Raw genomic sequence first — 14082 nt, 5'->3', positions numbered from 1 at the left:
TATAGCCAGAACAACTTTTATGCTTTGTCTTCTTATCACGACCAGGAGAACTCTCCCGATGTTATTACCATTATGTTAAGAGTTTTATCAATTGATGTTTATACTTTGTTAGACCTTGGTGCTAACTTGTCTTTTGTGACTCTGTATGTTGCTATCAAGTTTGGTTTCAACCATAAACAACTAATGGAACCCTTTTTTATTTCTACTCTTGTCTAAGAGTCAGCTTTTTCTAAGCATATATATAGAAGTGTCACTATTTTAGTCCTCTATAAGGATACCACAGATGATCTAGTAGAGCTAGACATGGTAGACTTTGATGTAATTCTATGCATGGACTAGCTATCTTTGTGCTATGAGTTAGTTGACTACCGAACTAGATTCATAAAGTTTCAATTCCCAAATGAACCAGTCTTAGAGTGGAAGGGTAGTTCCACATTACCTAAAGGTCATTTCATCTCTTATCTTAAGGCTAGGAAGATGATATCTAAAGGTTATCTTTATCATATAGTTCAGGTCAAAGATTCCAATCTTGAGACCCCATCACTTTCGTTAGTCCCTATAGTATGTGAATTTCCAAAAATCTTTTCACACGATCTTCTTGGAGTTCCTTCTGATAGGGAGATAGAATTTGGGATAGATACTCTTCCTGATATGGAACCTATCTCTATTCCTCTACATAGAATGGCTCTAGTCGAGCTAAAAAAACTGAAAGAGCAGTTGAAAGACCTTTTAGAAAAAGCATTTATTAGACCCAGTGCTTCCCCATGAGGTGCTCCAGTCCCTTTTTGTATGAAAAAGATGGATCTCTCTGTATATATGTATTGACTATCGTCAATTGAATGAGGTCACCATTAAGAATACTTTTTCCCTTACTATAATCGATGACTTATTCGACCAACTTCAAGGAGCCACATGTTTCTCTAATATTGATCTCAGATTCGAGTATCATCAGTTGAAGGCCAGGGAGTGTGGTATTTTGAAAACTACTTTTAGAACTTGATATTGTCACTACGAGTTTCTTGTTATATCATTTGGGCTAACTAATGCTCCAGCAGCTTTATGGACCTTATAAATAGGGTGTTCAAGTAGTATCTCGACACATTCGTTATTGTGTTCATTAATAATATCCTAATCTACTCCCATAGCAAAAAGAAGCATGCTAATAACCTCAGGGTTACTCTTCAGACTATCAAGGATAAACAGTTGTTCGCTGAATTCTCCAAGTGCAAAATTTGGTTAAGGTTATGTAATGACCCTAAAGGTCTTTTTGGAAAGTTTTGTAAAAAGACCATTTTACCCCTCCCGATAGTTTACCAAGTCATATTTGATTGATATCGGATGTTGATTTCATGGTTTTGTTTAAAAATTGAGATTTTTGGTAAACTTTGAGTTTTAGAGGTTTGGAATGACTCAAAAATGGTGTTTCAGAGTTTCAAGTCTCAGAATAAAATTTCATCGATTCCATTAGTTCTGAAACATTGAAATTGGTCTATCAAAAGTTGACAGAATCATATTCGGGGTCATATCATAGATTTGAGGGGTTGAGTTGGAAATATTTAAGTTTTTGGCCATAGGTTTGACTTTGATCAATATTAGAGGATTAGATGCTCGAAATTGAATTTATACTACTCCTTTGGATTCGGAGGGTGATTTTAGGCCTAGGGAGAGTTCCTCTATATTTTTTGGAAGCTTCGAGGGTGTCTCGGTATTTTGAGGCACAATGTTGGTTTAGTTGTGATTTTTTGATTTCTAGGTCAAGGATGCCTCGAAAATAAATTATGATGGTTCCGTTGAGTTCGGAATGTCGAGTTTAGTAGGATTGTATTTATCATTTGTCTATATGGAATCTCAAACAAATCTCGAGGGTCAATTCAGAATCTTAAAACTTGGAGCATTTTTTGGTGTAATTTACCTGCTGTAGACCTCGCGATCACGAGGGGTAGGTGGCGATTGCGACACTTGCTTAAGCGAGAACACCTTGGCTAAAGCAAAGTCAGGAATTGTTGAGGGGTCGCGAAAGCGAGAAATCCATTACTTTAGCGAGGGCATGGGGGTCACAAAAGCGACCAAGTGGTCAAAAAAGCGAGGTCCGCTTAAGCAAACCCTCAGCCACTAAAGAGACATCTAAGAGGGGTTAAGGTCGGGGTTTAGTCTTTTTCTCCATTTTCAGACCTTGGGAGCTCAAATAGGCAAATTTTGATGTGGGATTTCTTGTGTTTGTTATTGGGTATGTTTCTTGACCAAGAATTTATGTTACCAATCCATTTTATCATGATTTTGGTTTCAAATTGAGGGTTTTGGACCCCAAATTTGAGGTTTCTCCAAGAAAATGAAAAATTCCTTTAATGGATGATTGTGACCTAATTCCAACCTCATTTTCAAAAGAGTTTTCGATAATGGATTCCTAATACTCTAAGGAATGTTTTCATGTAGAAATCCCCGAAATTAGACCCCCATTTTTTGAAGTTAAATTTTGAGCCTTTGACCCTTTTTTTCACCGAACTTCACATTCTTAGTATCATTAGTTCCATATTTTGTTTGGGAACCTGAAATTGCATAGATTATGGTGATTTGGAGTATAATCAGAAGGAAAAGTCTCACATGGATTGATTGATCGCATCTTGACTAAGGCAAGTGGACTCCTAAAACTCCATGAATCTCTTAGAATTACCGAATATCCTAGTGTATATATGGGGGGCGTAATAGGGATGAGGTTATGAGTTTAATTATGTTATGAACTAATCAAAAATAAATCGACGTGGTTAATAAGAAGCGATGTGTGATATTATTGAGTATTGAATATTACATGCCGTAATTTAGATATCTATGTGTATTTGATGAAATACTTGATAGTCTAATTGTGATTGTGGTTGTTTGAATTGGTTACTCTTCATTACTTATGTGAGGATGTTGTTCGCATTGGTTCTTAAAAACTGTGATGAGAGGTATATGATTATGATACCGAGGTCATTTTTTGTCAGAGATATGATATGGCCAAGGTCATTTTCAGCGAGAGATTGACAGGCCAAGGTCATTTCTGGCAGGATTATATTGCCGAGGTAATTTCTGATGGGAATATATTGCCAAGGTAATTTCTAGTGGGATTATATTGCTGGGGTCTTTTTCGGTGAGATTATATTGCCGAGGTCATTTCCGATGGGGTTATATTGTCGAGGTTATTTTTGATGAGATTATATGGCCGAGATCATTTTCGACGAGGTTGTGGGACCAAGGTCATTTTTTATCAGAGATTACGAGACCGAGGTCATATTTGGTTAGAGTTTATTATGCCGAGGTCTGTGTCGTCAATTGCACACATGCATGATCATTGAGTGTGCATATACCTACTTTGCATATTTATGTTGACAGTTTGATGCCTATTTGTGACTTGTGATTATTTGTATGATATTTCTTGTGATATTGAGTTGTGATATGAACCTTATTAAACTGTATAGTATGAACTGTTAGGTTGGGATGATGTTTTTATGCAGGTTGTAGTCTAGAGATTCGGTTGGGTTGGAAAAGGAGTTCGTTTATTCTATTAGATTTACTTAGTTTTTTTGGTTGCTTGAGTTTTTCTGGTTAGCTTGATGGGTACCGCATTATTTGGTACTCACCCTTGCTTCTACATTGTGTAGGTTCTAAGCCTGGACTTTGATCACCCTCTCTTTCTGATCATTCGAGCCTTCCAAAAATTTTGGGAAAGATAGCTATTGACATTCAACATACTGTCAGATTTCCTGTACTTTTATGTTTTACTGTACTTGAGAGTTGAAGACATATTGAGACTTGTATTTCATTTTTGTTTTATTTTCTTTAGCGGCTTGTACATGTGACAACCAATCTTTAGGGGTATTTAAGTCGAAAGACTTCTGCTTTCATTTATTACTTACTTATTTAGACATTTTTGTTTTATTTATCGAAATGTTGGGTTTTAGGTTGACTTGTCCTTTGGAAAAGGATAGGTGTCATCACAGCCGGATTCGGATCGTGACAGATTAGTTGCATTTCTAGGACATATTTCTTCTAGTGAGGGCATTTAAGTTGATGATCAAAAGATTGAGGCAGTGAAGATTTAGCCTAGGCCCACCACTCTGAATGATATTAGGAGCTTTTTGGATTATAGAAGATTTATTAAGGGGTTTTCATCTTTTTCTGCCCCGTTGACTAGGCTAACGCCTAAAAAGGTAAAATTTCAGTGGTCTAAGACTTGTGAGAAGAGCTTTCAGGACCTAAAGGCTCAATTAACTTCTGCTCTGTGTTGACTTTGCCAAAGGGTACAGATGTCTTTGTGGTTTATAGTGATGCCTCCAAAGTAAATCTTGGTTGTGTTTTGATTCAGAATGGAAAAGTCATTGCTTATGTCCCTAGACAACTTAAGGTCTATGAGTAGAATTATCCCACTCCTGACCTAGAGTTAGTTGTTATAGTGTTTGCTTTGAAATTTGGTGTCATTACCTATATAGGGTACATGTTGATGTTTTCATGAATCATAAGAGTCTGCAATATGTCATCACATAGAAGGAGTTAAACCTCTAACAAAGAAGACGGTTTGAGCTTCTTAAGGACTACGACATGAGTTTCTCCACTATCCAGGTAAGGCTAATGATTTTGCAGATGCTCTTAGCAGGTTGTCTATAGGGAGTGTGGCACTTGTTGAAGAATGTAAAAAGGAACTTGTGAAGGAAGTGCATAGACTCGCATGATTGGGAGTTCGTCTTGCAGATTCGAATGAGGGTAGTGTGGTAGTTCATAATGGGTCTGAGTCTTCATTAGTGATTGAAGAGGATATGAAAGCTAGATATTCGAAGTTGTTCATTCCTAATGAGGAAGCTACTGAAGGTAATAACCCTTGTGCTATTTTATTTTCAATCCCTATGCTCTATGTTTATGTTTCTTAGTTCCTACTTTTTAACCCTCATGCCTTTCCTAAGTGAGCATAATTTTGATCGCAGCCCTTGGTTGGGTTGTTTTAACTATCTTAACTTTCATTCGAGGAAGAATGATCCCAAAGGGGATATGGTAACACTCCACAAGCTATACTTTAAGGTTCTGAATATATAAGCTTAGACGCGGTGATGTAGTACATTTTCATGTATGTTAAGGATCAAGTGTAGGAAGTATATAGGATGTGGTCTAGCATCATAAGATACCTCTAGCTAGGGGTGTAAATAGGTCGGTTTAGTTTGGTTTTTCATTAAAAAATAACCAAACCAATTAAGTCGATTTATTAAACTTATAAACCAAATCAAACCAATCTAATGTCGGTTTTTTAGATTACGGTTTTAGTCAGTTCTTTCGGTTTTCTCAATTTTTTGATTTTTTTGGTTTTTTTTTACAATTATACCGTGATTGAAAAATAGATCAAATTGAAGAAGTTGTTCCCCTTGATCGTGTAATTTAATTCCGCACTTGAAGTTCTCAATTGAAGGTTGTTCCCTAGATCATGTAATTTAATGTCGCACTTGAAGTTCTTAATTGAAGATTGTTCCCTTGATCATGTGATTATATTGCTTAATGGAATCTCAAAGACACTTAAATAAATAAAATTGAAAAAAATACGATGTACAATGTCATCTTCAAGACATTGTCTTAGGAAAACATATCACAAAACTCACGAAAAGACACAATACATGTCAATTTTTTTTAGTCATATTACAAGCTCAAATATGAAATAATATATGTAAACTTTGAAAGTTATAAACTAATTTAAAAAATACTTACAAAGCATATGAGAATTCATATTTTTGTGTATAAAAAATAAAATTATATATTTATTATATCAGGTCAGTTTGGATTCGGTTTGCCTTTTTTCTATTAATACCAAACCGAACCAATAATAATCAGTTTATTTTTTTCAACGTCAAACCAATCAAACTAAACTACAAGTCGATTTTTTTTATCGATTTGACTTCATTCGTTGGTTCAATTTGAATTGACGGTTTGACTTGTACACCCCTACATATGGCCACAGCTCCATCTTCCAACAACACGAAGTCTGCGGAAATTAAGTCAATTCCTCAAGAGTTAATCTTCGAAATATTCTCATGGCTTCCGATTAAGTCTTTAATGTTTTATAGGTGCACTTCCAAATTTTATATTTCTCTTTTATTTAAATCGAACTTCGTGGACATCCATCATCTCCACTCTATGACCCGTCCTCATGGAAGACAAAATATTATGTACAAAAAGGACATGTTCTACGCTATGGAGATGAGGGAAGATGGAAAAGACTCCCTTGTTCATATTGAAATTTCTATAATCCTTTCCCCACATATTCCCGTTTAACGTGCGTTAATGGTTTGATTTGCTCATTGACAATATTGTGAAAGATATTGCAATTTACAATTTCAATACAAGAAAATTAAGATTTCTTTGTACCCGGAAAGAGTTTGTTAAGATAAATAGTTATGGTGTGTGCTCAATTGATAGATGCGTTATATTGGGATGCATATCGTAACATGTTCATAATTAGTGACATGAATGAATCGGAGTACTTCATCTCTTTAGAGGTGGTGGAGAAAAGCAAATTTTATACAATTTTCAAGAGTCAAATTACAACTTAACACCACAAGAAAAGGTTGATGTTAAATATGTTGCTAAGCTAGTTGACACTCAATGTACACGACGTTCCACTTTAATGGTCAATTTAACGGTTCAACAATTACAAGACATGATCGTAAACACCATTATAGTTCAATATTGTGATTATTTTGCTCCAACCGTGATTGCGTCATCAATTATGCTTATTGTTGAGTATGTTTCTCCTCATCTACATTCTAAAAAGAATTGGGGTAAACTCGAGTAATGTTTTTGTTACAAATTTGTTTTAGCAATTTTCTTGATACTTAAATAAAGTTGATTGAATTTTTTTATAATGAAAATAACTTAATTGATTTATGAGAAATATTATCAAAATATTTTTAAAAGAATTTTTTTATTATTTGAAATATTTTATGTAGCCATAATAAAAAGTAATACTCCTTAGTATCATGTTTGTCTTATTTTCTTTTTAGTTCGTTTAAAAAAGAATGTCTCTATTTTTTGATAATTTTTTAATTCTAATTTTTTATATTATAAGATTAAAGGACATTTTGATACATTCTACATATCTTTAGTTTAAGATTACAAAATTGAAAAGTCTTCTTTACTTTCTTAAATTCCATGTCAAGTCAAAATCAGGCGACCAAATTAAAATATAGGGAGAAATAATTTTTAGGTCCTAATATTATAAAAGAACAAATAAAGCAATTAAAGCTTAGTAAAAATGGATGAGTTGGGTTTTAATTTGAACCATGTTTTTGTCCATTTCAAATCAAGTAACCTTTCGCTTATTAATTAACTGTCACGCCCCGAGAGGGTACTCTAGGTGTGGCCGGCGCTCAAAAATCATCTCTGGCCTCCAAGAGAACCACTTAGTCTCATCACTCATTTGTTCATCATCGGAAGACTTAAGTGAAAATAAGAATACTTATGTGGGCTCGTCATCATCAACATCAAATAAAATAAATAATCCTTAGAAGAAGTAGTTTCAAAGGAGAACTACTCTAATTACATCATCAAACTCTATCTATGAAGCCTCTAACATTATCAGATGGTGTCAATGACATATCTATGGCTACCTCAAAAGAAACATAATACTCAACAATAATAAAAGGATAAAGAGTTCCTCTGAATACAAGAAGGACTCACCAAATAGGTGGAAAGTAATGATCTTCAATGATGAGCCTATTGAGGATCTTTAACACCTGTATATGCATCATAAAACGATCTAGGTTGAATGATGTCAATACATGGAATATACGAGTATGTAAAATGGCAGAAAAGTAAGGACAGATATCAAGAAACTCATCTTAGGAAGACTCGGCTCAAAACTCAACATCATCTCAACATCAATATATAATGCAAGATTAAAAATAATAATAATAATAATAATAATAATAATAATAAATAATAATAATAAGAAGAAGAAGAAGAAGAAGAAGATGTTGAGTTTTGAGCCGAGCAATTGGAGTTTCTCTAACCGACAACCATCACTTATGAGCTAGTGATGATACAACGAAGCGATGTCATTGCCACATCCATTCAATACCTTACCAGGGTAAAGGACATCATCATCTTGGATCCAATCATTGAAGTCCTCTTTTTGGGACTTAAGAGGTATAGCCTTCATCCTATGCTGGCTACGTAGTTCTGGGTTTGAGTCAATTAAACTCTCAATCAACTCGGTGATCAATACTACTTCCAAAATATGTGCTCATATTAACATCATCTAGTCCTATTGGAAAAACATCAAACTCATCTTATTACATCTTCATCAATCATTACACTTCAAAATATTATTTACATCTCATCAAAACATCTTGCTCAAAACATCATTTACTCAAATTCATTTAAACTCAATTCTTTTGCTCTTTCAAAACTCAATAAAATACATATATAGTATTAACTCAAATCACTCTTTTTGTCAATAAATATTAAAAGTCAACATCTTTACTCAAAACACGTGTAAAAATATTCATGTACATCAAATCAATTAGGGTTCATGGAAAAGTAGTCATGAACAATAATTCCAATAATATAAGAGATAAAAATAATAATAATCTCAATGCATAAATATATCTAACTCAATAGAAGAAGAATTAATTCATTTAGAATTCCGGATTTGGGTAAAACTCAACTATAACTCAATTATGATGAATTTAAATATTGGGCGCATGGACGAACTCAATCCAATGCTATGAATAGCCTTACATACTTGGAATTCGAAACTTTACTATGAATTGAAGAACTCAATGACCACTCTTGAACCCCTAGCCTTTTCTCCTCGTCGGAGCATTTTGTGTACTACTCGGAGTATAATAATCACCGAAATAGTATTTTTACACTAATAAAAACTAAAACTATATTTGAGAATGAGTAAAGAAGTGTATAGAGAGAAGAGTTGCTTGAGAAAGCTTGATAAATAAAATGAGGAAATAAGGTGGTATTTATAGGTGTGGAGGAGAGACCTAACAATAAATAAAAATAATTACAAAGGATGATCTTGAAAATTCAATGGAGGATTGTGATCTCATGGATGATGTCAAATGGATCTAGATCTTTCCATGGTTGGTGAGAGAATCTTCTTTTAACGGAATACCCTTTTTCGGAGCTGCGTTTGAACAAGATAACTTTCTAATTAGGACTTTGTGTCTGCTCCGTCCCAACAAGTAATAATTGAAAAACGATGTTCATATGAATTGTAGATATGGTCTCATGAAAGCTGTATGTAATGTCGTTGGGGTTATTTAGAAATTTGAATCACCTAATTTGGACTATTCTATGAAAAGTTATGCCCAAAATACATAAACAGTATCATTTTCGTCGAGAATTAAAATACCACATACAACGTTTTAGGGGGTGTTACATTAACTCAATCCATTTTATTCCATCCAAATTCAACTCAACCCGCACATTTATTACCTTTAATAAAAAATAGACTTTTTGTCTCAGGTAGATATTAACAAATTTTTAATCGTTAAATTAAATGACATGTGAAGAAAAAAAATTAACGAGATACACAAAAAACTTCATCAAAATCCCAAAATTCATAACATAAAAAACTACATCAGATATAAACATAGATGAAAAATAATACAAATTGCACCTTGCAACAAATTTTAAAAATAGACCAAAAATAACATAAATTATAAAAACTGACTTCCAAGCGTGAGTTTCAACTACATATTTTCTCGGAAAACTTACATAGATATGTTATATTAAGGAAATATTTATTATTTATAGCAATAACATTTTTTTTCGCTGGACACTTATAATATATTTATAATACAATTTTAATACATATTATCGAGAATAATTTATAAAACACATATAATACAACTTTTATTCATGAATAGTACATTTATCACACACTTTAATACATTGTGTCAATTTCTTACCAAACAAACGTAATATATTTTAAAACACATATAACACATTTATATTGCATGCATAAATCACTTTTAATATATAGCAGATTTATCATAGTATTGTTATGTATTGCTATAGATGATAATAAATAAAAAAACATCGTCAAAATCAGTAATTATTTATTAAAAAATACTCATCCAAGTAATTTTTCCTATTTTCTTTCTCACATTTTTTGTTAATTTTAAATTTTCACTAGCTTCACATAAGTAATTGATTATGTGACTTACAAATAAAATTTCTCCATATTTGAAGGAGAAAATATAATAGAAGACGTTTCTCGTTCTATAATGGAAGGAAACGGAGAAAAGAAATACTATATTATATAAAACCAATTTTGATAAGGAAAGGAATCGAGAAAATAAAACTTTCTTAAATACTAATAAATTACTTACTCTAAGAAGTAGGGTTTACAAAACATTATATGCATGGTCACGGCTCTAGCCTCCAAGAAGATGAAGTCAATTCCTGAAGAGTTAATGTTTGAAATATTCTCATGGCTTCCGATCAAGTCTTTAATGCGTTACAGGTGCGCTTCCAAATTTTATAATTTTCTTGTATTTGAATCAAATTTCGTGGATATCCATCATCTCCGCTCTATCACTCGTCCTGGTGGAAGAAAATATCTTGTGTACAAAGACAACACATTCTACGATACGGAAATGAAGGAAGATGGAAAAGCCTCCCTTGTTCGTATTGGAAATTCTTGCGTCACATCTTCTGGTTTAATGTGCGTTAACGGTTTAGTTTGCTCATTGAACGATATGAAACATATTTCAATTTACAATTTCAATACTAGAGAAAAAAAAATTCTTCAAACACCAATAGAGTTTGTTAAGAGAGAGAGTTATGGTGTGTGCTCAATTGGTTTTGAACCAGAAGAAAAAGAATATAAGCTATGGTTGACACTTCATTCATCATCAGAGAGATGCACAACAAATTGGGTGTTCACATTAAATGGAGAAAGATTAAAAGCAAGGTTCGTTTTAGACCGTCCATATGCAGAGTTTGTGCTAGTGGAGCAATTTATATGTTGATTAACACTCATTGTCAATATTCCCAAACTGGAATAATTGCATTTGATGTTAGAGCTGAGACTTTGAAGATTTTCAGATTGCCAGATGTTTTTTATCGAGATGGAAATACTTTTAATCAATTCATAGAATTAAAGGGTAAATTAGCCGTTTTGAACTATAGATTGTATTCGAATGAAGACCAACATTTGTGGATTTTGAGAGAGGCTCAAAATGAGTACAATTGGGAGAGTTACATCATCCAAGTTCCTTCACAATTGAAAGACATTAATTTTATGTGTACATCTTATGATAAAGAAATTGTATTTTCAAGTACTATTACGGAGTCAAGTGATTCCATTTATATGTGTTATGATTTCACAAGAAAAAGTTGGAGAGAGTTTGGAGAAATTGAGAAACTTGGTGATAGGTTTAATATCGATAATATTTTTGGTTATATTGAAAATCTTTTCTCTTTGAGAAAACCTTTAGAGTACTAATTTTTGAGATTAAACTTTGGAGCGTGTATTCCATTTATTTTCCTTTATTTTGTTTGTTTGTTAGTTTATAATTTTCGTGAAGCAACTGTGTACATAATTTCTCTATCTTTATATTTTGCCTTTTTTTCATTTAATAAATGGTTGCATTAGTATTCTTTCTCTTAAGAAGATTATCAATTAATGTTTTGTATGGAAAACCAGTTATTGCAATAATAAAATCAGCGTTCCACTCACTTGGCACAACAAGAAGTGGTGTTCAGGGCAATCTTAATCATAGGGCCACTATGGCAACCGCTTGGATCCTAATTTTTCCTAAAGAATATATATATATATATATATATGGAGGTCGTTGTAATAATTGAGAAATTAATAGTATTTAATTAATTATAGCATCATTTTTTTATGTGGCTACCAATTTTGTTAACTTATTTATATTTTGGTGATTATCATGAACCCACATTACAATTCTTATATTTACCTTTTTTATTCCCCAATCAATTTTATTATCTCATTATTGAATATTCTAACGTCTATCAAACGGTCAAATCTTTTGCATTATGCAAAATCTATTGTTTTGTGATTGTAAAAAGATTAAATTTATTTTTTGATGTATTCTTTAAATTTTAAGCACTGCAACAAATTCATACTAGTATCATTATATAAACTTTTTAAATTTTGAGTCATATTTTATTATTCTAACTTTATATTATATTTCTTCATCCAATATTTTCATTGTTAACATTCTTATTTTATAAGGTCTATGTACATCCTACCTTCTCGAGACTTCAGTTGTAGGATTACATTGAGTATGTTATAGTTATTCAATTTACATATGACAACTAAAAGAAAAAGGCATCTCTGTGAAGTTTGGCTTTAGGCCCTCGAACTTGTTGAGACGACCCTGATAGTGTTGGTTATATATATATACACACTAGTTTCTATGTTCACGCTTTGCACAAATATATTTCACGTTAAATACTATGAAATGTGTTCTTAAATAATAAACTTTCAACTTATATATATATATATATATATATATATATATATATATATACAACAACAACAACAACAATCGAAAGAAATCCCACAACGTGGGGTCTAGAGAGGGTAAATTGTACGCAAACCTTACTTCTACCAAGGTAAGACCGCTATTTCCGGGAGACCTTCGGCTCAATAAAGCATAAAAAGATGATAGATAAGGCTAAGAAGTGAAGAGGTCAATAAGTTCAAAGCGATATGATAAGACAAATAACGGGGGCGCTACAAATAAAATAGAGTAATCAAAGTACAGAAAGTACGAAAAGTAATAGTAGCAAACATCAGAGAACAAAAAATTATAGTGTGCTAAAGCGTCTACTAATACGATAGACTATCGTGACTATGTACTAGCCTTCTACCCTAATGTGAGTCCTCCACACCCTCCTATCTAAGGTCATGTCATCGGTCAGCTGCAGTTTCACCATGTCCTGTATAATCACCTCTCCCCAATATTTCTTCGGCCTACCTCTACCTCTTCTGAAACCATCCACGTCCAACCTCTCACACCTCCGCACTGGGGCATCTGGGTCCCTCCTCTTCACATGCCCAAACCATCTCAGTCGCATTTCCCGCATCTTTTCTTCCATTGAGGTCACTCCTACCTTGTCCCAAATAGCCTCATTCCTAATTTTGTCGCTCCTGGTATGCCCAGACATCCATCTCAACATTCTCATCTTGGAAACTTTCATCTTTTGAATGTGGGAGACCTTAACTGGCAAACACTCCGCCCCATATAACATAGCTGGTCTAACCACCACTTTGTAGAACTTGCTCTTAAGTTGTGGTGGCACCCTCTTGTCACATAGCACACTGGAAGTGAGCCTCCATTTCATCCACCCTACCCCAATACGGTGTGTGACATCCTCGTCAATCTCCCCATTGCCTTGTATGATAGACCCAAAGTACTTGAAACTACTTTTCTCTTGGATGGCCTGGTCTCCAAGCCTAACTTCCGCGCCAACCTCCTGAGGTGTCTCACTAAACTTGCACTCTAAGTAGTCTGTCTTGGTCCTACTCAGCTTAAACCCTTTAGACTCCAAGGTATGTCTCCAATCCTCCAGCTTAGTGTTGACTCCACTACGAGTCTCGTCGATCAGGACTATGTCGTCCGCAAAAAGCATACACCATGGCACCTCACCTTGAATTTTTCATGTCAATCCATCCATCACCAAGGTAAATAAAAATGGATTGAGAGTTGATCCTTGATGCAACCCCATCACAACTGAGAAGTGCTCTGAGTCCCCTCCTACTGTCCTTACCCTGATTTTAGCACCCTCATATATGTCCTTGATCACCCTAATGTACACCACCGGTACATCTTTAGCCTCCAAATATCTCTATAGTATCTCTCATGGAACTTTATCGTAAGCCTTTTATAGGTCAATGAATACCATATGCAAGTCCCTCTTCCTCTCCCTATACTGCTCCACCAGTCTCCTCATAAGATGGATGGCTTCTGTAGTTGAGTGTCCCGACATAAATCCGAACTGGTTCTCTAAAATAGACATTTCTCTCCTCACCCTCATCTCCGCCACTCTTTCCCACACTTTCATAGTATGGCT

Source organism: Solanum dulcamara, chromosome 7 (genome assembly GCF_947179165.1).
Source record: "Solanum dulcamara chromosome 7, daSolDulc1.2, whole genome shotgun sequence".
Taxonomy (NCBI): Eukaryota; Viridiplantae; Streptophyta; class Magnoliopsida; order Solanales; family Solanaceae; genus Solanum; species Solanum dulcamara.
The sequence above is the reverse complement of the archived record's forward strand: the minus strand, read 5'-3'. Positions refer to the sequence as shown.